Genomic DNA, 25,584 nt, shown 5'->3' on the forward strand with positions numbered 1-25,584 from the left:
GTGTGTGTATATGGGGGTGTGTGTGAGGGTGTGTGTAAGGGTGTGTATGGGTGTGTGGGGGTAGGTGTGGGTGTGGGGGGGTATGTTTGTGTATGGGTGTGTGTGAATGTGTGTGTGCTTGGGTGTGTGTATATGGGTGTGTGTGTGGGTGGGTGTGTGTGAGAGTGTGTGTATGGGGGTGTGGGTGGGTGGGTGGGTGGGTGTGTAAGTGTGTGTGTGTATGGGTGTGGGTGAGTGGGTGGGTGAATCTGTGCGAGTGTGGGGGTTTGGGGGGTGTTAAGTGTTAACAAGGAGCTGGCCTGATAGTACACACCTGTCTTCTCAGCCACTCGGGAGGTTGAAGCACGGTCCCAAGTTCAAGGCCTGCCTAACCAACAAAGTAAATTCAAGCCCTGCCTAAATAATTTAGTGGACCCTGTCTCAGGTTTTAAAAAGAACATTTCCAGAGTCGAGATCCTGGACTGTCCATACGCAATACAGCCAGAAGTCTGGTGTTCTAGCCCTTCTCACTTCCCTGCCGTGATGGACTATACTCCCACAGTCTAAGCCAGAGTGAACCCTTCCTTCCTACTGTCTACCCTCTAAGAGGGCTGGGCATGTGTGAGAGACAAAGTCATGTTTTAAGTACTATGACTAAGAGAGCCATGAAACAAAAATGAAGCCCCTTGCCCAAGGACAGCTACTTCCTGAAATGTGGGGGCTATTGCTTATGTAAGAAAACAAGCCACATGTTCTTGCTCCCCTAAACAAGCTTGTTTGACCCAACTGAACCAGATGTATGTGAGCACATGGAGGTGAGAGGTACAGGCAGGAAGGACATTAGGATGCATGCTTGCCCCTGATTAGACCTGCTGGGAAATGCATAGACTAATGGGTTTACATTTATAAGACTTGACAAGATATAACTTGTTGCCATTTTCTGGGGAACCTGGATGGACCTGGCCAGAATCCACCATCCTGGCCAGAGTCCATCATCCTGGCCAGTATTTAATTAAAGTTTGGTTCAAATTTGACTCAAAATTATGGAAGTGATCATATTCTCACATGATGGGGTCAACACATGGAAGTAGGGGGTCACTGGTGGAGTGCTTGCTAATCATGAAAAACTGTGGGTTCAATCCTCAGCACTTGAAAAACAAAATGAAAATCTTAAAAAAAAACTTTGTATAAAGTGATCTCAGTACAGGAGACAGGCACTGGCAGGTACTGGCAGGCACTGACAGGCACTGGGATGTGGATGAGTGGAAACATTGCGTGGTCAAGCCAGAAGGAGAGCTGTGGGCAAAACAAAAACAGGGAGAACTTGAGATGTCTGGCTCTTTGTGTTCCCGGGGATCTCAAGTGAAAACATTGATTCATAGTCATCGAGGAAGAACCTGGGAAAGGTTACTGCAGTAGGCACAGCAATAAACAGGCCAGGATGTCTGAAAGATGCCATCTCCCAAGGCTTGCCTCCCCTTAATCACAACAGCTCTGGAATGGGGACAAATACACTCATCTGTTTTAGACCAGAGCACCCTGTGATGTAGGAAGGTGGCTTGGGCAGCAGATCTCTCGTTAGTGTACCCCTGAGACGACAGGACGACAGGAGACTACCGTGCCAAGCTTGTACAGATGTGCAGTCGTGAAGCTCGGTCAAGCACTGCTGCTCTCCCAGGAAACCTGCTTCCTGAGGACTGTTTGCTCTTGAAAGTGTGTTTTGGAGGAGTCAGCTTGGCAAGCTGAGCAGTGATGGCCCCAGGAGGCTCTGAATCATCATCCATCAGTCTCTGTATATCAGCCCCTGGCTTTGCCCCCAGGGTCAGAGCCTTGTTACTCTGTGTCCAAAGAAGCATGTTGCAAGATGGCACATATACACTAGCCTTCCATCTCGCCAGCCAGCTATTTCTTCAACTTTGAACTTGCACCCAGTTTGTCCTTGAACTTGTCATCTGTGAATTTCCCTTGATCTTTCCCCTACCTTCCTTATCCCCAAAGCCACTCTGACCTCCTTACAGGCTGTTGCACTTTCTACAAAACCCAGAGGAACAGTAGGTCGGCACACTACCTTCTGCCAGACCTACAGCTCCGACTGTAGCAATCTGCCTTGAGAAAGACCTTCGAACTTTCACTCCATCCTGTCCTTTTCCCTGCTTCCTTGTGACTACAGACATTCAAGCTGGAATTAGACACAAAGTTGTCCCTCTTCTCAAGCAATATTCTAGTTCCAGTTTTAAGTCAGTTCTCTCATTCAAAATTCCTGTGCCCAGCAACTCTGTAGAGAAAACTCTCCCATCCGCATACTAACCAAGACTGAGATCTCCTAGAAAAGTTATCATGATCTCATCTAAACCTGTAAGCTCTGGTTTTAATCAGCTATCTATCAAAGCAAGGTTAACGGATGAGCTGGCCTCCAAAGTTTCATTCCCCTTTTCTATAATGATAGAACCTCTAATTAGTATAATAATACCATGAAGGTTCAGAGCTATCTATGGCCACGTCACTAACAACTGCGATAGGAATTGAAATGTTCACTGCTGGGATAAATCTTGACAGGTGTACACCCAAAAGGCCTTCATTTTCTATCCTCCTGCCTGAAATGTAGATGAGGGTGTTACTGTGTGCCGTCCTGGACCATAGAGGTCAGGGCAAGGCTGTACTACACGTGATAAGATAGAGACTTGGATTCCAGAATGACCTCCTGAAAAGAGAACTCCTTAACCATATCTGCTATTACCACTTCCTAACTGTAACTTGAGACTGAAATAAATGTTTTCCTTCCTTAAAGCAGTACCTTGAATATCATTTATATACATGTAACAGAGCCCATATGACAATAAGTTCATCTGCGGCTCTGTATGTGAATCTTCTTCTCTTATATTTTATTTTTAATTATGCATATATTGGGGTGGGCAGACTAGGAGGTCAGAAGAGGGTGTCTGATTCCCTGGAGCAGGACCTAGAGGCATTAGTGAACTATCCAATATGGGTGGCAGTCACTGAACTCAGGACTCTGGAAAGCAACAATTGCTTTTATCTGCTGAACCATCTCTAGTACATATTTTATTTTTAACTCGTGTGTGTGTGTGTGTGTGTGTGTGTGTGTGTGTGTGTGTGTGTGTAGGTTCAGGTGACTGGAGAGGTCAGAAAAGGGCATCAGATCCCCTAAGCTGAAGTTTCCAGATATTGTAAGCCACCAATGTTGGTGCTGGGCACTAAACTTATTCTTAGTCAACCAGCTACCTCTTCACCCCTCTGGTCACACCATTCTTTAGGTCTCAAAATCAGTCTTTCCTTTTTCCTCCCCTTATGACTTTCTTTCCTGTAAATTTCTGTGGGTATCCTATATTTTCTTTTCTTTTTGAGTAACTCTAGATAGACCTCCTAAAAAGTACAAATTATTTTTAAAAGCTTCTATGCTTCACACTCTACCCCTTTTCCTTCCTTTGGTCTTTCCTTCTTCTTTCCTTCCCTCCTTTCTTTCTTCTTGTCTACCTGTCTTTCCAAAGCAGATAGTTCCTGTTTCCCTGACATCAGGCAATACAGAGAGATGACTCTAACACATGTATCAGCGCCACCAGCTGAACCTCCTGTGGTCTGCTCAGGAGGAAATGGATAGTGAAACTATCCATCTGGGTTTTGGGTATCACAGACGCAGGACGATGACAAAGCACTAAGATCATGGCTATCTAGAAGAAACCCACTCATCAGCACGCCACAAGACCAGTTTGTAGATGACACCTCTTACTCAGCATCCAGCCGTGGACACTAAACTGTTAACACCACTGACTCTCAGCACCTGCAGTGGCTACCAGAGCCAGTGCCTCCACTGCTCTGGCAATAGACAGCCGCTCTGGTCTTCTCTTGTGTCCCCAGCTTTCATTTTAAGGTCCAGGGTAGACACACTTGGTTTTGGCCCTTATATCACACACCCAGACGTAGTCGCAGTGGCTGCTAGGAAGGGAATCCTTAGTTGTCAAGTATCAGTGGCCTTTGTGCCACAGAAAAACAACCAGTAAAAAATTCTGCAGCTGGGCAGTGGTGGGGAATGCTTGTGTTCTGTTTTTGTTTCCTTTGTTTGGGTTTGGGTTTTGGTTTTCGAGGTTTCCCTGCATAGCCCTGGCTGTCCTGGAACTCGATCTGTAAAACCAGGCTAGAGCCGGGTGGTGGTGGCGCATGCCTTTAATCCCAGCACTCGGGAGGCAGAGGCAGGCGGATCTCTGTGAGTTCAAGGCCAGCCTGGTCTACAAGAGCTAGTTCCAGGACAGGAACCAAAAAGCTACAGAGAAACCCTGTCTCAAAAAATCAAATAAATAAATTTCCCTCATTGAATAAAGTGGAAGAGCAATCAAGGCTGATTCTGAACATCAACCTTAGGTTTCCATGCGCACACATGTGCATGCATGTGTACATGCACAAATGCATGTACATACACTCATACACATGAAAATGGAAAAGCAAAACAAAACAAAAGCAATCAACAAAAAACATCCCACTACTTTGCTTTATTGGCAGAAATTTCAGTTCCTGGACCGCAGAAAGTGAGGCTCATGTGTNGAGAAGGAGAAGGAGAAGGAGAAGGAGAAGGAGAAGGAGAAGGAGAAGGAGAAGAAGAAGAAGAAGAAGAAGAAGAAGAAGAAGAAGAAGAAGAAGAAGAAGAAGAAATAAAGGAGAGGAAGAAGAAGGAGAAGGGGGAGGGGGAGGACGAGGAGGAGGAGGAGGAGGAGAAAGAAGAGGAAGAGGAAGAGGAAAATTCTGCGAACACTAGAAGCTAGACTACAAAACTAACCTATGGCTCCTGACAGAACTTAATGTAATCTCTCTATGTGTATTGGGCTGTGAGATGTGAATGCCTGGAACAGCCTATGATTTGAGGACTATTACCAGCCTAGGAAATGAAACTCTGAGTCTCCCTGTGTGCAGACTATGGTGACTGGTGAAGCTATCTATTTACTTCCGCCCTCCAGACTGAATGGCTTGTCCTCAAGATGCTGGACCTAGCAGCGCTAGCAGGGAATCCGAAGAGACCCTTTCTAGAATTCTCCGTTACCTTGTCTTAGTGGAAAGGTCTGATTTTTATGCTTTATTTTTGTTGATTTTTTATTGTCTTTTTGCCATCCCTGGAAGTTTAGGCCCATTGTAAACTCAGTCTTGACCAGAGAGATGCCCTTACCTAAGCCTTCAAATCCAGAATGCGTTAGCGTTGAAAATATGAGAACATACGTTAACCATCATTCCTTGCAGCCCTTCCCCTGTGCTTAACATCACGAGTCACATGAGAAAAGAATTCCCTTTGGTGGCACACTAGTGACTAGGTGGCATGTTCACTTCTCATGACCCCAACCTGTACACATAACATGACTGTGATGGAGATTTGGGGCAGGTGTCACAGACAATGACATTTCCTGTGGCCAAGAATTCCCTAGCATGCAACTGTCATGTCGGAGGCTGGGCCTTGATTCCTGCCACCTCCGAAAGTTCAGGTCTGTGTTTGCGAAAGGCCCCAACAGCCTGGCCTGAATAAAACCTCAAAGCGAGAGAAGGAGACAATTTACAAGCTGCCCAGGACAGACCTATGTATACAAAAACTAGCACAGATTTTCCTTTTGTCTCAAACTATTTCCAGTTCCTCAGGGATTAAAAAAAAAAACTTGCTGTCACCGTACCATGTTTTAAAGAGAATGATTCCGCCGAGTTTCTGTCTTTCCTAAGCTGCTCCCAGGTTCCTCCAATTTGGTTCTAACTCCAGCTTCTGCAAGCTTCCGTATCAACTACATTAAGCCATCTTCACTTAATTCATATTCAAAGTCCAAAATGTTCATCAATGTATCATTTAGAAGTAGGTTCAGCTGTAAGAAAGCAAAACCTCCTTAAGTCACAGTGGCTTAGAGCAAGATTTATTTCCCTCTCTCACTTAAACAGAGCCTAGAGCCAGTACGGTGACTCTGATTGTCAACTGAGACTCACAATGAGTTGAGTTACATAACAGCTCCTTGCATAGCAGTGTTCACATCTGTCTGACATTCTTTTAAAAAAAAATAAAGTATTTCTTTTCCATTTTAGCAATATAAAACCTCTAACCAGAGCCCTCTTTGTAAAGTTCTGTGTTTTATTGTGCACAGTTGAAGAGGTTCTGCTGAATTAACACCCAGGAAACCTCACTGAATTGCCCAAAGGAATGCATGGCAAAATTTAGGGAAGAAGAAAAAGAGAGAAGAGCCATGGTGGTTTACATCTGCATAATCTCAGCACGCAGGAGACTGTGACGGGAGAATGGCCATGAGTTCAAAGCTATCCTGGACTGCATAGTGAGTTTCGGGTCACCCGGAACAGCAGAATGAGATCCCAGTCTCAAGGAGGAGTCTCCTTCAGGTTATCAGGGATTGGGGTCCTCTTCTCAGATGTTTCTGCCACCCCCAAGCAGGAATTCCTAATTTGACCTGTCTTATTGTGTTTAACCTTTGAGATTTCAAAGTTAATTTAGCCAACTCTTCCTAGAATAGTATCTAAATAAAAAAAAAAAAAAAAAAAAAAAAAAACACATTGACACTTTTTGTTTTGTTTTCATGACAGGAGAGAACATAGTTGCAAAAGCATAGCCAGGTTCACATAGGAAGACAAAAATGATTCCGGAAAGTTGCAGGCAGTAACTTGACCTGGGTCTGGCTACTGGGAGCTCTGGCCAGCCCCCCCGCCACCCTCCCAAGGCAGCCTTGTTCTCCTTATCTCCGCCACACCCCCACACTCACCCTTGGCCTCCTCTTATCGTCCTCCAGGTTGTCCCAAGACTCCTGCTGTTGCTCAGTGCTGACTTCAGAGCACGGCATGCACCTCTCCTTGGGGCTGGCTCATCTCCTCGGGTTTACCCTGGCTTCTTTCTCGGCCTTGGCCCTAGCTCCACCTGGCTCCAACCCAACGAACACCCAGAGTCCCCTCCCCTGCTCAACACCTCCTGAGGCTTCCATGTAAACTAGTCACCTTAGGTGAATGACCTTCTCAGGGTCAGAAGAACACTCAGTAGGGTTTTCTTTTCTTTCTCATACTTTTTTGGAGCTGTTAAAGAGAAATGTTCATGTTTGTCTCCCAACTTTCAAATCATCTATAAAAAGGAAGCAGTATTTACTGAGCACCGAGCCAGGGGGCTAAATGCTTCTCAATTTCTCTTAATCATTGTTAAAGCAGTTCTTGGAGAGAGGTGTCATAATTTCACTTTCTGCAGGAAAATAAACAAAACTAAGATTGTGTAGGATTAAGTTACTGTCTGTGATCACCTGGCTGGTAAGAAGCAGAGCTTCTTCTTAGGTTCACTTTCGCCACACCTCCACGGAGCTACGATCATTCGCAGAGACCTCCAGAATTCCAGGTGAGCCTGGGGAAATTGCCAAGTGTGGGTGGGTGGGATTTGATTTGGACGTGAGCACACTTGACACTTCTTCTCGACAGCTCAAATCATGGAACGCACAGATGCATACCATCTGTCAGTGACAGTAAATCAAGCGTGGTTTGAAAAAACAACGTGGATAAAATAATAAGGACACACCTTTAAATGGAAAAGTACAAATGCAAAGTTCAGAGGACTTGTCCTGGAACTCACTCTGTAGACCAGGCTGGCCTCAAACTCACAGAGATCAACCTGCCTCTGCTTCCAGAGTGCTCAGATTAGAGGTATGTGCCACTATGCCTATGCCTAACTATTTTTTAAACCTTTTTTAATTTATTCTTTTTGTCTTTCACACCATGCATCTCAATCCCCATAATTATACTTTTTGTTGTTGTTGTTGTTTGAGACAAAGTTTCTCTGTAGTTTTGATGCCTGTCCTGGAACTAGCTCTTGTAGACCAGGTTAGCCTCAAACTCACAGAGATCTGTCTGCCTCTGCCTCCCGAGCGCTGGGATTAAAGGCGTGTGCCACCACTGTCCGGCTTCATTATACTTTTTAAAAAATAATATATTTTTTAAATGGTGTTCATTGGCGTTTTGCCTGCATGTATATCTGTGTGAATGTGTCAGAAGCCCTGGAACTGCACTTACAACAGGTGTGAGCTGCCATGTTGGTGCTGAGAACTGAACCAAGGAGGACTCGTTATTTTTAAGTTCAGTTAAAGAATACATTCAAAGGCGAATGGTTAGCTGTGATGCCACAAAGCAATCCTGACAACACCTTTTGATGATGGTGGCAGGGCTGGATGTGATGTTCTGATTTCTGAAGCATGACCCCGGGCGTTGTGAGCAAAGGCATGAGGTGGAGAAGCCACAACACAGTCTTTGTGCAGTCCAGCTGCAGTCAGGACTTCGTCGGCCATACTGGGGCAGTTTATTGTAAGCAACAAGTGAGGATCTTGGGTATATTTCAGGAGCACAACAGTTACTACTCTCAGGTATAGCCTCAAGGACAAGGCTCAGAGGACCAGGTTTATTGAGAATCAGAAGTGCTTAAAGATAAAACAGTGGCGATGTAGATACTATACAGTAGTCTCCTGTGGGCCAGAGGCGCGCGCGCGCGCGCGCGCGCGTGTGTGTGTGTGTGTGTGTGTGTGTGTGTGTGTGTGTGTGTGAGCTTCCGCTGAGATGCACAGAAGCCATGGAGAGCTGGAGTCAGGCTGGGAAGCACACACCTATAACACTAGCGTAAGGAATGATGAGACAAGATGCTACAAACTCAGGACCAGCCTAGCTGGTGGATTTAGCTCAGTGGTGGGATGTTTGTCTGCCATGGATTAAGCCTTAGATTTGATCTACAGTGTGGGTCAGGGGATGCAGTATCAACCCTACTAAACCAGATTCCTTTGGAGCTGGTGAAGGCAAGCCTCATCAAAGATTATACACACGGAAACTGGAGCTCGGGGTCTTCACCTTTAGCTGAGAATGGGGGGGTCACATGGAAAACCACCTGGCAGAGTCTGAGCCCTCCGAGATGGCCCCAGAGCCTTATGCTTTAAAAATAACCTCTCCTCTCTTTTCATGACTTTCAAAATAATACCCCCCAAGTCATCCTGACAGACCCCCTAAAGTAAAAATGACTCTGTGCTAATCTAAAACATGCCAGGTGCAACCATCACATGTCTGCCACATCGCTGAGAATGGGCTGTCTTGGAAACACAGACGGATGTCTCCAGCACTCATTGAGAGTTACCTTTCTAAGACAACTGTGGTTTTGGTAATGGTGACTCATCTGCCATGGTAATCTGCTTCCACACTTCAAAGTCACCATGACTAAAGAGCCACCGTTTCCACAGGGTTCCGGAGACTGTCTGCTCCCTCTTGCCCACGGTAGCTGTAAGGGATGAAAAAATTAACTCCGGAGGTCAGAGGTTGACCTAGGCTCTTTGGCTGTCACTGTGGTCTCCATTTTAGCCACATGCATTCAGGGAACAAACATGGGCTTTGAGATTTAAAGCCCTGGCTTTATTTCCAAAAGCTCCGGGCCCTAGAGGATAAGGAAGCTGCTGTGTATGGCTGGTAACTGCTCCACAGCAGAGTGAAGGGTTACTGGGGCTCACATCAGTCACTTGAACTTTAGTGTAAGCTTAAGCCCAAGACCAGGACAATTCTGAGTGTATTATTGCACTGGTAGTGACAGTGAGTGGCCCTGCAGTATTTGGCCGGGTTTCTGGCAGAAGTTCTTTTTTATTCTGAAATTTAAATAGATGTTTTCTCGATTTGTCTATAGAACCTTCATTTTGTATGTTATCTTTGTATTAGAGTATGAATAAAGCAAACATATTAACCTTCTCTTTTTTTGTTTTTGGTTTTTGACCATGCTAGGTGTCCAAACCTAGGGCCTCATGCTTCCTCGTCAAGTGGCCTGGCGCTCAACTGCATGGCAAACCAATCATCTCTAAGAGTACTATGCAGCATGGTGAACATTCCCATCACTGTACCAGCAGACCTGCAAAACCGAGACTCCATATGCTCTAAATCCCCCGCCCCCCACCTGCGGATTGATTTTACACATGAACATCATTATGTTAATGTGCTCCTTTAAAAGCTGTCTTAGCCCGGCAGTGCTGACCTACAATTCCAGTGACTTTGGAAAGCTGAAACCGCAGGCCTGTAAGTTCATTGCCAGCCTAGGCAACTGAAGGAGCTCCTTAAAATATTAAAAATTAAAAAAAAAGCCAGGTGGTGGTAGCACACACCTTTAATCCCAGCACTTGGAAGGCAGAGGCAGGCAGATCTCTGTGAGTTCAAGGCCAGCCTGGTCTACAGAGTGAGTTCCAGGACAGCCAAGGACAGCAAAGGCTATACAAAGACACCCTGTCTCAAGAAACAAATATACACAAAAAAATTTAAAAGTTAATAATAATAATAATTTTAAACTGTCTAGTGCTAAGTCTCAGAGGTAAAGGAAGGAAGATTTAAAAAAAAAAGTCATGGTTCACAAAGTTCTATTATGCTAGAGACAGAGTAACTCTCAGCATTGGTGAGAAGTAAACTCATGAGCAAATTAGAAAATAGCCTATCAAAATTTAAAACCTGGACTTTTTTTTAACAACTATTCAACATTGAAGTCTTTATGGATACACTCAAAAAATTAGAAACAACTTGAAAATTCATTAATATAGAGGCTTGGTCACACACATATGGCAAAATAACCACACAGAAACTGTATTAATTAAATCACTGCTTGTCCCATTAGCTCTAGCTTCTTATTGGCTAACTCTTACATCTTAATTTAACCCATTTCTATTCATCTGTGTATCGCCACATGGCTGTGGCTTCCTGGTAAGGTCCCAGCATGTCTGTTCCCCGCAGCAGCTACATGGCCTCTCTTGACTCCACCTTCTTTCTCCCAGCCTCTCTTCTGCCCATGCAGATTCTTTATCCATTAACCAATGAAAGCAACACATATACAGAAGGACCTCCTACATCAGTAGAAAGACTAGCAAGCAATTTCTAACAGTTTCTCCCCTTGGAGAAATGGACTGGTATTAGGGATAAATAAAGGTGAGGAATTCACCTAGTTTTACATGCCTCCATATTATGTGAGTTTTTTTTTTATAAAAACATGTAATTGTATTACTTTGAGACCTTTTGAATGTAAGCAGGAGTATCAAGGGCCTCTCTGGCTCATGGCCACCAGACTGCATAAGATCCAACACAAAATCAGAAACCAACTTTGTATGTGGGGGGTTGTTTCCAGGGTTGATTTGCTTGTTTTTGTCACTGCTATTTCATCCCCAGGAGAGAACTTTGCAGACGATAACACCATGCTACAAAAAAGCTGAACACACCACTCGTGAGCAGACAGCATCAAGACACACTTTTTCTCCAGTGTTGAGTTATTGGTTTTTGGCAAGAAGGCCTATTTTATATGACATTTTCCTTTTTAAAAAACAAAAAAATCCTCCTTTTTATTTATTTTTTTTTTTTTTTTGTTTTCTTACTTAGTCTTCTGAAATGTACCTTTGTGGAAGCTTTGTGATTTCTTTTCTAACCCCTTCTCCCCGGGTCCGTCATTTTTGAAAGAACTTACTTGGATCGCAGTTCACGGTGGGATACAGCGTCTGTGATCCCAGAGGGCCTGAGACACTCAGAAGCTCTTTCTGGTAACAAGATATTTTCCTCCCAGTTTCCTGAGTAAAGCTTTGCTGCCCTTAAGAATGATCAACTTTTCTCAAGGTCAGGAGTCACCCAGCCAAGCAGAGCCAGAGGTTGGGACTCACAGCATCAGGCTTCAAGAGCTAGAAGCCAAATGTCTAGATTTTTGTGGTTGTTGTTGTTTAAGTTTTATGTCATGTAAAGGAACAAGTGGTATTAACAGATTTTCTCTGTGCACAAACATAAACTGACTTTGGAAGAAAAGCATTGTTTTGGTTTGGAGGGTTTGTGCTAAAACAAGATCTCTCTTTGTAGCCCAGGGTATTCTCAAGCTTGTGATGCTCCTGCCGCAAACTTCTGGGTGCTGAGATTACAGGTGTGTACCAAACCCAGGTCTTAATGAGTTTTTAAACCTAGAGCTGGAAAGATGACTGAGCGGGTGATTGTTTTTTCTGTCAGGCCTTGGCAACCTGAGTTCCATCCCTGGTAGCTACATAGCAGAAGGCAAGAAGTGACTCTTGCCAGTTATCCTATGACCACACACACACACACACACACACACCAAATATAAAAGTTTTCTTGTTTAAAATATATCATCCAGGAAAAAAAATAAGACCTAACTTTCTTTAACTAGCAGAATATTAGAGTTTATTAAAAAGAAAACACAAAAGTCCAGACTCTGTTATATCATGTAAAATAGAATTTTAAATGAACTCGCCCCTACCACACCCCTCAGTGTGCAAGTGTAGAATGTACTTAAAATTGAGTGATCATCATTGGAAAATCATTTTCTGGCAGAAGTACAAAGTATGTGTTGTTCTCATAGAATTAAACAAAAATAGATCTGGTTCAAAATAACAGTAAAATCCCCCAGGGTCTGACTAATATAATATGGCTGGCACAACTCAAATTCCACTGGAAGGGCTAAAATCTTAAAGCAGAGTCACAGACTAGTCTCTAGTCATCCTTTGTACTACGGCAGCCATCTTGGAAATATCCTGGTGCCTATGACTTCAGATGGGACCTAGAACCGTCAACAAGTTCTAACAATACCGAGAGTGGTTTCTTTTATATTTTGACACTTTGAAACACTGAAAGTAGCCTGACCCAATACCACAGGTTAGGCATTCTGATGATCATTCAAGAATTATCTTTACATTATATCCCACGAGTTTGGTATTTTTGTTTGTTTTTTTTTTTTTCGTGTGTACTAACATCTCTGGAACATTATCTCATTGATTCTTGCTATCAGATCCTAAATTAGAACATAATCAGAATATATTGTTTGTTAAATTTCTTCACATAGGATGAAAATGACCCTGCTGTGAGATTTTTGATTGCCTTTGTGTACTACAAACACAGCATATTCCAAAATGACTTCCAATTTTATATAATGTTTATTCTTTTCAATAATTGTAGCTGATTTGAAAACTGCAGATAAATGGTTATGCAGTCTTTATATTTTCTTAAGATTTTTTTTATATAATAGCTTTTGTAATTAAATTAACACAGAGTGTGTGTCATAGAAAATGCAGACATTTGAAACATAGGAAAAAAACAAAACTTCCCAAAATGTGTATATTCATCCTAAGAGAATTCTCCTTAAACTGCATGATTCCAGGAAGGAGGTCATGTGTGATCTGCAAGGGTGTATGGGCTGCTTTGCCCCTGAGAATGGTTGGATGGAGCTCCAGCCTATTCCCAGTTGGATAGGAAAAGGCCCAGCTGGCTGGGATCACTGGGTCAGGTCAGCATGTACATGCCCCAGGAGACTGGGGAGTGGGTCTCCACGTGGCCCTCACATCTGCATGACTCGGGGTCCCATCTTCCCACCCTATGGCTTTTGAATGGCCATAAAAACCTGTCACATGGTGATCTGTTAGTTGGAGAACATCCAATTTCCATATTCATTCTGTAATCATTACTATATTTAAAATGCCTGTGTTTTCAAAGACCATTATTCCTAACAAAGGACTTTTTCTCATTTTGTTATATGAAAAAAATCTATAAAAGCAGTAAAAATTGCATAGATGTCACAGATTAATAGCCAGTGTTGGAAAGGCACTGTCTCCAGAAGGGTGAAGGCGACTTATGCACCAAACACTGTGTTGTTCTCAGAACGGCACTATGTACAGTGGAGTGGAAAGAATATCGATTCTAACATAGGCAGACCAAACTCAAAATCTTGGGTAAACTTTTTCCCCCTGCGTTAACTTTCCTAAGCCTTGTTTTGTCTTAAGATAATAGTTTGTTCTTAGATTTGTATGGGGGTGAGGAGGCTTAGTCTCCTATAACAAATACCATAGGCTAGGTAGTTTAAATAATGAATAGTTACTTCTCATAATTCCGAAGGCTTGAAAGTCCAAATCCAAGGTGCAGGGAGACTTCCGGCCTGATCCCCCAGTTCTGCCTTCTTGTTCTATCACACCGTGGGGACAGGTCAGCTCCCACGTCCCCACTAGTCATACATTCTAGAGGATTCCATCCTCACAGCTTCCTCACCTTCCAGAAACTCGCCTACTAGCAACATACTTAGAAGGAAGGTTTCAGTCTATGAATTGAGGCAACACAAACATTCAGCCCATAGCAAGGCATAGACAAAATGACATTTTGAAAGTATCCCGACTTCAACAGATTCTTTAAAGTCTCAGCTGTCCCTGGCATTATTGTCACTGTCAGTATAATTATCTCCCCTAATCTCCACACTTAGAATCTGTTGTCTCTCCTTGCCAATCCAGCACTGTAAGTCCAACACTAATATTTTGGTTAAAAAAATCTATGCTTTATAACCAAGTGTGTGGCCTTTAATCCCAATACTCAGGAGGCAGAGGTAGGTGGATCTCTGTGAGTTCCAGGAAAGCTAAAGCTACATAGTGAGATCCTGTTTCAAAAACAAACAAACAAACCAGCAAGTCTATGCCCCCTCACCCAATTCTCCCTCTCTTCTTCCTTTCTTCCTTTGCTCTTTCTCTCCTCCCCTCCTTCCCTCTTCTTTCTCCCTCTCCCCCTCTCTCTTTCTCTTCATTTTCCCTCTCTACCCCTCTTCCCCTCTCTCCCGCCTCTCTCTCTCCAGATTGGAAGGGTCTTTGAGATCTGTTTAACCTCATCTTTGTTTCTCTCCTCTACCATGGCATTCCCAGCTGGAGAGGTTTTCTTTGCTGAACTCAGCTGAATATGTCAGGCTGTAATAAAGCTTCCTTGAACTTTCCCCATCAGAATCACTAAAAATGTGCAGTATTTCAAAAAGTCTAAATTCGCCTCCAAAAATGCTTGTGAAATGTATTTCAACACACACAACCAACACTGAGGACGTGCTGACAGTGTCGATCCTCACAGCTGCCCTTTATCGCGACTTATTGCTGCTTAATCAGGAAATAGGTTAACGCTTCTAGGTAAGGGTTCCAGTCTGAAATTTTCTTGAGCTATGAGATACATATTCGTTATGCAAATGACCACTAGTAAATTATTTCCAGGAAGTGTTATTCTGTCAACAGTGAAGCTGTCAGAACCGCTGTCTCCCACAGTTCTCTCCTATTTAAACCAGGACTCCTCCATCCCGCAGAGAGGGCGCTGGTGAATATTTGGAGGCTAAGCGAGACATTGAATAAACAGAGCTGCTACTACTATTATTGTTACTGTCAATATAACTATATCCTTCCCCAGTTATAACTGATTATTTCCTTTTTTCCATTTCAAAACATTTTTTGTTCAAGTGCTCCTGAGGGCACTTATTGTAAGCCATATTCCTTCAGAAACAATGGACCTTTTAATTTTTCAACCTAAAATACACAGCCTGTCACCTACATAGTAGGATGATGTTGTTAGGGATCAGGTTCCCTAACTGGTGATTTTTCAGGGAGATAAGGGATTACAGGGAAGGGGTGCTTCCTATGTTAATTTATGCAAAGCTCAGACTAGAAAGTCCATAATATGTAAGAGGCAGTGTTGCTACAAGGGTTGTACTTTTCTAAACACATGGACGAAAAGCAGCTCCCTGCTCAATGTACTTTGCTATTTCTGTGGCAACTGAGGTAATAAAATTTTGTTTTACCTACTTTATAATATCGTCCTAAGAAAAGACAGAGACCTTCTCAGAAACTAGTCCCTGTCAAAGATGTAATACCCCACCCACATCCAGGATGGACATCTGCTAGGGAACGCTATTCTATGCCTTGGGAAGTCATAACAGAGCCAACCTTTGAGACAGAGTCAAACTGGACATTGTGTAATGTCTCCTCCTCTCAGCCACTAATTATGACACACAACACAGACATGCAAGTATGACTTCCAAAGGGGTTATGAGGGAGACCTCTAACAGGTTATTGGGAACAAACAAATGCTGACCAGCTTTCCTCAGATGCAGAGCCAGCTGGAGAATCAATAACATTCTCCTTGCTGCCAACAGGTTCACTGATGTTTACCATCCTATGACTACAGTTTGTTCCTTGGTGTCCTCATAAAGACACTCCTGGGCCAGGTATGAGGGTACATATTTATAGTCTCTGCACTTGGGATGCTGAGGCAGGGAAAACGTGTATATGTAGCCAGAGGAACAAAGCCAGAACCTGTAGAAAAGAAGAAGACAAAGAAGAAAAAAGAAGGAAGGAGGATGAAGAAGAGAAGAAGGAGGAGGAAAAAGAGAAAGAGGAGAAAGAGGAGGAGAAAGGAGAAGAAGGAGAAGGAGAAGAAGAAGGAGAAGGAGAAGGAGAAGGAGAAGGAGAAGAAGAAGAAGAAGAAGAAGAAGAAGAAGAAGAAGAAGAAGAAGAAGAAGAAGAAGAAGAAGAAGAAAGAAGGCACCCAACCTTTACTTTCTGTTTTCTTTCTGCAAACTGCAAACCACTTTGGGAAAAGAAGCTCATCAAATCCATCCTCAGAGCACAAGAGTATGGACAAAGAGGAAGTGAACTGCTGGGTGGCTACTCTCAAGCTCTGTCTCCAGCCTTGAGGAATGACCTGCTTGGTCAGTCCTGGGAACGTCCTGGTCATTAACAGAACAGCGGGAGCCCGCCAACTAGTGTTTTAAAGAAACTGGTGTGGCCTTGGGTGTAGAAATGGAATGCCATTTTCTGAAAGTCCCCATAAGTGACTTGGCTTTCCTTTAGAATTCTGCTGCCATGAGTCACATCCTGGGGGGCTTTGGGGAGGCACTGAGATCTTTCACATGCTCCCTGTGGCAATTCTACCTAAAATAAGAGCATAAACATTGAGGGGAGCCCTGAGAACACTGGGGAACACACACTCAACTGTTCTTAAGACATGCTGCTGCTTCCTCTCTAGCTTGTCCATCAAGCCTGGGGCTCAAGCTAGCTTCCAGCTGCCTGGCTTTATCAGGGCAATTGCAGCAGCAGTTACAGTACTGTAAGCTTTGATAGCGTCCCTCTGTCTCTGTCCCTCTTTTCCTAATTCTAAATTCGGACACAGTCTTCCTTTTTCTTTCAGAGGCGCCCAAGGGAACACGACAATCTAGGCAGTACTTTACTACAAAGCTTGTTCAATTGTATTTTTGAGCAACTGGAAAGAAGCATGTCTGAAGTAGCCATGAAGATGAGTGAGAAAGGCCACAAAAATGAAGGTGATAGTTACTCTTTAAAAGACTGCTGGCCTTTATACTTCATCAGGAGTGAAATGTCATTACCATTTTCTGTTTGAAGAGCAGCCTAGGTGTGATGTTCCAGAGTGTAATCCTTAGCAGAAATGTTTTTGTCTCTGTCCCAATACTGGATATAAGTGAAGTTGGCATGTTTCATAGGATGTCTGGAGCCTGCTTCTAGTTCCCAGCTTAATCCAGAACTGGCCTTTGTTCTGCAGAAGAAGACTATGAAAGATATGTTATTTCCTAGTCCTGTAATGCCATGGGAAACAAGCTAGGCACCTGCAGCCTGGGTTGGTCAGTGGTCTTTCAAGTTGTGCCACCTTAACTCCTGGCCTCCCTCTGGCCCCTGGCAGTTACACGGCTCTCTAGAAATGAGGTCACTTTAACGTGAAACCACGCTATCTCTGGAGACTCTGGTGTAGAGACGTTCAACCTACAAGACCTCTAAATAGACCTGAGAAAACAGCCTCATGGAGCAAAGGAAACCAGAAGCATAAAGTCTAACCCATCAATCAAAGATGATTGTCTTATTTCTTGGTGGCCAGTGTGTGTGTGTGTGTGTGTGTGTGTGTGTGTGTGTGTACTCCATGTCAGTGTTATGGTTGTGAAGTATGGATAGATGTTACTAAGCACATGGGGACGGGGTGGGGGGGGGAACCACCTGAATCTTTCTAATAAAATTCAGCAATGATTAGCTTGTCACGATTAGAATCTCACTTGTCCTTTCCGAAACTAGATGACCTTTTTAAATGGAGCAATTGAAGTGTAACTAAACACAAAGGTGGAGAGATTTCACTCAAGAATCAATTTTTTTGTTGTTGTTGTTGTTTGGTTTTTCAAGACAGGATTTCTATGTGTAACAGTCCTGGCTGTCCTGGATTCACTTAGTAGACAGGCTGGCCTCGAACTCACAGAAATCCGTTTGCCTCTGCCTCCCGAGTGCTGGGATTAAAGGCGTATACCACCACCACTCAGTTTAAGAATCAATTTCTAAATTCAACAATTATTTTAGTGCCAAGGTCCTGCTTACTTTCAATAAAAAAGAAATTGATAAACAATTGTTTAAATATCAGATATACCCATCAAAGCATTTGATATATCCTCATAAAGTGTACTTTCTCACAATTTTCATTATCTACTTTGAGATATTAAAGTATAAAGGACTTGAAAATTAAAGCCATCAATAATGCAACCAGAGCCAACTTTGCATGACTTAGTCAGTCATCTCGTTATGCAGGAGACAACAGTGTCCAGCAGCAGACTGAGCCTTTCAATGGGACAGGAAGGAGGAGTGAGCATCATCAACCCTCTTTCTAGCCAATGTCCAGATCTCCACCAGAAGACTCATCGTAGGCTGATCTGGGAAGAGTCTAGCATGTTCTTTCCCTTGACCTTCCAGAAATAAAGGAAAAACCATCTTCAGGTATGGTGTGTCAATGTCTAAATGAAATACTTCCACTAAGGACTGGGTACTTTAAAACGATAATAATTCCTATTCTACTTAAAGTGTTTCCATCACATCTTCATATCCATTCTTGTTGTCTCCTCTCAGCCCTGCAAACCATTATGTTTAATAACAACCCAGCCTCTGAAATCCAGGCTGAAAATCCCCCTGACACCGTGAGATGCCATGTTGAGGTGCAAGTCAGAACTTGAAGACGGTCAGAGAAGAGCGGGTGTGTCCTACTGCACTGTACTGCTGCCCCCCCAGGGCCCTACTACAGCAAACTTGATTAGTCTTACTTTAAGATGTCCCATGGAGGTTGGTTGATTCCACTTCTTGGGCTCATTAAGTGAAAACAAGACACATTCAACACTTTTAAGCAACAAAGCATGAGAGAGTCCATTTTATGGATCAAAGGCTGCCAAGTTACCTGACCAGGGAGTGGATTTCAGAACACAGCCCTGCTTTGAAACTGAGCCAATAGTCAAGAGGGAGTTTTGCCAAAAATCACACAAAGAAAAATTTTGTTTCATTTAGAAAATTGCTAGTTTTGAGTCCCAGTGTTTAAGTATGAAACCCAAGTATCTATTGAAAGTAGCTACTGAAAAGAACAATGTTCTTTAACGATGGTGTTATTTCAGACAGCATCTTAGCTCTCAAATATCCCAAAGGAAGTGTTTTCTATTTTCTATATGAGTATAAATGTCTGCCTATTACTGAAACATTCTCGTGTAATGTTGAAATACCATTGTCTTCTCATTTCTTATCAAAAACAAAACAAAACAAAAACTGTCACATGAAAAGATGCTGAGCAAGTGGAGTAGGTTTTGGGCTGCAGTTTTCAATGTGGAGAGGATCCCTGGGTGTCCCCGAGATTGCTCAGGACAGCTGCCAGGGCCTCGCCTGCTCCTATCACACAGCTGTGTGGAGCCGGTCTCCCCAGGGCAACATTGAATCCAGCTGTTTCTCCTTAGACCAGACATCAAAAGGGAGCAGCTAGAATGTAACACAATGCCATTCTTCTCAATAAACTAGCTTTCACTTTGCAAACAAAAATTTAATGTTTTTACTAACATGTAATAGGTGTCATAACCTTAAAATGAAATGCTAAAAAAATGTTAACTTTGCCCTATTTTCACTCTAATATGTTAAATAGCAACAGGCACAACTCCAACAGAGACTCTATTGTAATTTCTGAAGGGATTTTGGTGCTAAAGATTGTGAGGCTGACTGAGTTAAGGGAATAAACATTCATCAAAAGAGAAAGCGAAACAGTATAAAAAAACAAATGATAGCAATGGAATTGGTATTAAAATGAAGAGATCGGTGTCTCAGTTAAAGGAAGAAAGAACAAAAAAGAAAAAATATATTTTCAGCAAATCCAGGAAGGGGAAATGACAATTCAGGCAAAAGACTCATATAAAAGACAAGAGAATATGGGAAAATGAAATTCAGACAAGTACCTTTCCTTTTGAGAGTATTGTGGGAATTTGTGTGGAGGTTTGGGGGGGGGGGGTGTGCGGTATTTGCTCTAGTTCACCGGCCGAGAGAACTTTCTGAAGAAGAGAATGTTACAGTCCAAGTGATGATATTGATGGGCTAAAATATCTGTAGATTGACAAAGTTTCAGTGAAATTCATTTAAGACCTTAAGTCAACGAATGGATTTTAATTAACAGACACCTCAGGGCACAATCTAATTTTGGGTAATAGTGAATTGGTTATGTATACTGCTGTGCCCTTCTGATGACAAACCCTGCCAGTTACTTTCTTTGATACAGAATGACTTGAAAAATGGTCACAAATGAGAAAGTAGTGTTAGAATAGAATATTTGAAAGTCTAGAAAAAGGATGGGAAGGCTTGGTATCAAAATGCTAATATTGCTTATATGTAAATGATGTGATGATTATTATTATACACTGTCCTTTTGTAGATTTACATTTCCACAAATAAGAATGATGATAATAATATGACAATAAAGTTACTTTGTAGAGCTGACATTCTTGTTCCCTGGAGACTTCTGAGTTGGAACCCTTCCCACCCCCATCAGCCACTACCAGGGGGAAGTCAGTCTCTTCCTCTTTATTCAAACTATAGCTGCATTCATATTGCTTGTGGATTCAATGGCTCCAAGGGTGTGCTAATTGATTTTACTCTGCAAATTGAGAACCAGAGAGTTTGGAGTAGCATGAGGAAGCCTCCTGAGATAACGAATGCAAATGAATGTGGACGTATACCCTCCAGGTTCCCTGTAAGAGTCTTTTCTTCTGTGGCAGGAGAACCTACAAGGACTTATAGTAAATAATGTATTGTTCCAGTGGCATACTAGACACCTGGCACGACTGTTGCCATGGGAACATCAATGTTAACACACATTTAATTCTATTCCCAGAAGCTGAAATAAAAGTTTGAATTCTCTTTATGTCACAGATATGGAAATGTGGCTATTTGGAAGCTAAGCAGCTGGCTCTGGACCCACAGTGAATCCGAAGAAGAGCTGGGCTGAGTCAGTTGATGTCCAGGCCGCTCCACTCTTAACTGAGGTTAGAACAATTTGCAGATGTCTTCAGTGTGAGTGAGCTGGGCAGGGACTGTCCGCTGGGACGACACCAGAACAGCATATACAATGGGCACTGGTGACATTGTTACCTGGAGCAGCTCCATAGAAAAAGGAAGGTGTGATTCAGTTCCTCAGCTCAAAGTTAATCTTAGGAGTGGAAGCCACCAAACCACCAAAGAAATATTCCTCTGGCCAGAGACTCTCACTGAACAAGCAGAAGTCCGGGCCAGCAGGAAGGAAAGGAGGCAGAGGGTGCACCAGCCGGGGAGGACTGGGAAATATTTAGACTTCTTCGTCTAAGGTAGACCCCATGAAGAGCACACAGTAGGAGGTGGATGGGAAGGAAGGTCTAGAGATTCTGAAGTAGTAACTACCAAAGGCAGTAATGGTCAACTTGTTTCTCTTCTTCCCTGGTGGGTCATTCGCAAATGTCACCTTCTGATGCCCACTTAGGTTTAAGGGAAAAAAGAGAAATGGAAAAAGATCCGACCGGAGAATAGCAGCATTTTATATAGAGGTTATAGGCTAGGAAAACAAAGTAATAAATAGTCAAAGGCTAAAAAAAGAAGCTGAAATATTATTCCATGAAATTAATATAAACAGTGTCTCTGCCTGGTCTTGGTCACATTGTAGGAAATAATACTAACTTTGCTTCACACAAATGGCAAAGGATAATTAGGAGAAAAGTCTCTAACAGCTAGAGGATTCAACTGTTTAGTCTGGCTCTGAGGGAGGAATAGCAGAGATCTCTGGCCAGAAGTCTGCATATGCTGTTCTATGAAGGGTTAAATGAAAAACATTCCAGGTTTTGCAGGCTACAAAGGGCCTCTTCCTAAATGTAAAATCACCCAGCTTAGGTCATCTGCTCAGAAACATAAATATCTGTGCCCTGCTATGAACTATGACACCGAGGCTATGTGCCACAGAGGGTAGCAAGGCAGGAGGGGAAGTATGGGGCCATCAGCTCCTGGCCCTCTCTCACACTTGGGTCAGGCTGCTCACACTGGATCTCTAGCCACTAGGGCAGTGGCTGGCATGTATGCTTGTTGACTCGGTGAACGACAACTGAATTCGGATGACTGGGAAAATGTGGCAGTGTGTCTCTGCCTCTCCCCTTCATCTTTGTAAGATGAACCTACACGATGGTTTGTATCGACTCTTCTCTGCATTCTAGAATTCACAGCAACTGACCCTTGCTTTCTTCTGCCCGATCAGCAATGAAATGACTAAATATTATGATTTAAAGAACCACGTGCTTCATAGGGGATGAGTGTCTAGGTATATAAATCAGTGCATGGCACCAAGAATTTAGCTCAGGCCTAGCATGACCGAGAATCTGGGTTCTATCTCCAACACTGAAAAAGAGTGTTTGTTTATATACACACATCCGTTAACTGCACTGGGAGAGGGTTAGCGTGCCACAGCGGCCTCTTTTACGTGAACGTGTCATGGCTAATGGGACCTGGATATTTACTTACAAAGGAGAAGGAAATGTCTTAGAGCTAACTTGGTGCTAATGTGTCTAACAACTCATTAATCACAACCTACATGTAGCACTAAAAGGTAGAACATTGGCTTCTTATGGGTAGAAAATAGAATTCTGGGGAAAGGTGATTAATTTTCTCAAGTTCCCAAAAACAAGTAGGTTTCAAACCAAGTCTTCTGTCTTAACCTGGGCTCTTTAGGAGAAAGCTATGCTTGCTACAAGTTGAGTTTCTGGCTCTGCCTACAACTTCTCCTGTGACATTTGTGATGATCATATCCAATAAAAATATAAGTAGATTCCTCCTCTGGGACCATAAAACTCCCTAAGCTTTATAAGATAGGACCACAGCATTTGTTGGTGTTCGATACACATCTGACACTTTGCTGACCACATGAATTGACAGACAGTCCTGAGCAAGAAGGAAGCGTGTGGAAGAAAAGCCCAAGTTATCAACCCTTGCATGTCTACCAGGAAGGAAAAGAAGTGTGTGAAGCACAATTCAGCTGTGTCCTTGGGGTGGAAATATGACCAAGAGGGAACAGAGATTCGAGGAGAAGTTCCCAGCTTCTGCAAGAGCATTAGGATTTGCTCAGTGAGGTCCAAAGAATTGTTGGTTTCATTTTTGTTAGGAACAAAACTTGAGTTTGAAATTCCATACATACCGGGCAGTGGTAGTGCATGCCTTTAATTCCAGCACTCAGTAGGCAGAGACAGGTGGATCTCTGTGAGTAGGAGGCTGTCCTGGTCTACGGCTGGAGGGGTTTGGAGTGGGGAAGAAATTCTACACACAAATACAAAACTGTTCTTAGGATAGTTCCCTGGAACCCATCGGGCAGTTTAGTGCTGGGTTTGAAATTTCTTGCTCTTTCTCTTCTGCTCTGTAGAGTACTTACCAGCTGAAGGTTCTCCCGGGCAGAGGGGGAAAGAACTTCAGGCACAATTTGATCAACTTACACAGTCAGGAGTATGCATGTCTCCATTTTTGGTTCCGGTGCTCTCTGAGAAGACTCTTCTCTTAAGCAGGCTCTCCCCATGTGTTGCAGTACCACCAGCAGCATCTTTGGTTTGCTTCTTCCTGGGTACCTGCAATTTCAGAAAAAGGAAGTTGCCTGGTGGCACAAGTCATTTCCAGGCCTTGGACTGTCATCAGCCATGTGCCACCCTGACCTGGTGGCAATGGATAGAGTAATTTGAAGTAATGAGGCCTGGCCTGCTTCATCTGCCAGCACTGTCTCCAGACACAATCCAAATGCCACACTCCTGAAATCCCCAAAGATAAAAGTCCTGGGGTTTAAAATCCTGAAATTACGATCACAAAGGATCAAAATCATGAGTACTAAAATCCTGAAGCCCTCTCCACTACCCACAATACTCATAAAAACCACAGAAGGCCAAATTCTGTGCTGTGCTCGGTCAAACAACCCAGGAGCAATGAAGGCCTCTGCTCTAACTGCGCATTTGTGCTCACATTCCTTCCAGCTTGATGACACTGCAGATTTTAATGAATCAAAGCTGCCTTTGCCTGAAGGATCCAGTAAAGCTCCTGGCTGGGTTCTACGGTAATTACGTGTGCAGGGGCTTCCGGGAGCACAGTCACGCTGCTATGCAGGCCCCAGAAGCACTTCTGTAAACCTGTGGTCTCTGCAAGTGGAGCATGCTGGGTGGAGTCTGCAACACCCGCGGGATACAGCCCAGACGCTTTCAAGCCTGCAGACAATGCTGTGTCAGGGCCACAGAAGAACGCCAAACCAAGAAGTCAGTTATGAACATATGTTCTAAGGAAACACGGGCCCAGAAGGAAAAAAAGAAGCCAGCATTTTGTTGTTGTCGTTGTGTGAGATTGTGCCACTAAGACCGCCGACTTAGTTAGGGTTACTATTGTTGCATGAAATATCACAACCAAAAAGCAAGTTGGGGAGGAAAGGGTTTATTTGGCTTATGCTTCCACATCACTCTTCACCACTGAAGAAAGTCAGGGTAAGAACTCAAACAGAAGCTGATGCTGAGGCCAAGGAAGGGTGCTGCTTACTGACTTGCTCACCCACACTGTGCTCAGCCTGTTTTCATATTGAACCCAGGTCCACAAGCCCAGGTATGGCACCACCGGCCACGGGCTGGGCCCTCCTGCACTGATCACTAATTAAGAAAATGCCCAGGGGCTGGGGATTTAGCTCAGTGGTAGAGTGCTTGCCTAACAAGCTTAAATCCCTGGGTTCTGTCCTCAGCTCAGGGGTGAGAGGGGGGTGGAGAATGCCCTACAGGCCGGACTACAGCTGGATCTAATGGAGACATTTCCTCATCCAAGACTCCCTCCTCTCTGATGACTGTAGCTTGTCGTGTTGACATCAAAGGAGGCAGCGTGGAAGTTGTCCATTGGGCAGCAAACAAGAGCAGTTTAGATCGTGAACATGGGCCAGCACTCACCTGTACACGAGCATGGGCCAGCACTCACCTGTACACGAGCATGGGCCAGCACTCACCTGTACACGAGCATGGGCCAGCACTCACCTGTACACAAGCATAGGCCACCACCCACCTGTACAGTTGCCTATAATCTGTTTTTTCATAAGGCATATTAGCCTTTATGTGGAAGGGCTGTCCCTCCCACCCCCCTTTTTCAGTTTTATATTTTCTCATTTTTAATTTCCAGTTTTGTTTTTCATCATTTTCTATGGCCCATCATTTCATCTTTCCATCACACTCAATACTGGAGGTATAAAATATGACCTCTGGAGAACCTTGCTGCTTTGTGTGGGCCTTCAAACCACCATTGGGATACATGCTCGTGAGAGCAGGAGACTGAAGACATCAGAAAAGGGTGTCGGATTCCCTGGAGCTAGAGTTTCAGGTGGCTGTGGGCTACCTGATGAAGATGCGGAGCCACCAGCTCAGAGGTTGCACACACATGCGGCCGTACCTGTCTTTCTACATGAAGGCTGGGGATCCAAACTCGGGTCCTCATGGTTTGTCTTGGCCAGTGT

At 43.6% G+C, this 25,584-nt stretch overlaps 1 protein-coding gene and 1 long non-coding RNA gene across 2 annotated transcripts in view; one reads left to right on the forward strand and one right to left on the reverse strand.

The window, feature by feature from the left end:
- The window catches only part of LOC126488680 (uncharacterized), a 51,468-nt gene extending 44,630 nt beyond the window's left edge, over positions 1-6,838 (reverse strand). The window contains exons 1-2 of the long non-coding RNA XR_007588776.1: positions 6,729-6,838; positions 5,646-5,828 (exon numbers count right to left, since the gene is read on the reverse strand). This is a non-coding gene — a long non-coding RNA (uncharacterized lncRNA). The remainder of the gene's footprint in view (positions 1-5,645; positions 5,829-6,728) is intronic.
- The window catches only part of Prkar2b (protein kinase cAMP-dependent type II regulatory subunit beta), a 710,703-nt gene that overhangs the window by 576,015 nt on the left and 109,104 nt on the right, over positions 1-25,584 (forward strand). The window lies entirely within an intron of this gene.

Source organism: Alexandromys fortis, unplaced genomic scaffold (assembly GCF_014885135.2).
Source record: "Alexandromys fortis isolate MF-2015 unplaced genomic scaffold, M_Fortis_MF-2015_v1.1 scaffold_201, whole genome shotgun sequence".
NCBI lineage: Eukaryota > Metazoa > Chordata > Mammalia > Rodentia > Cricetidae > Alexandromys > Alexandromys fortis.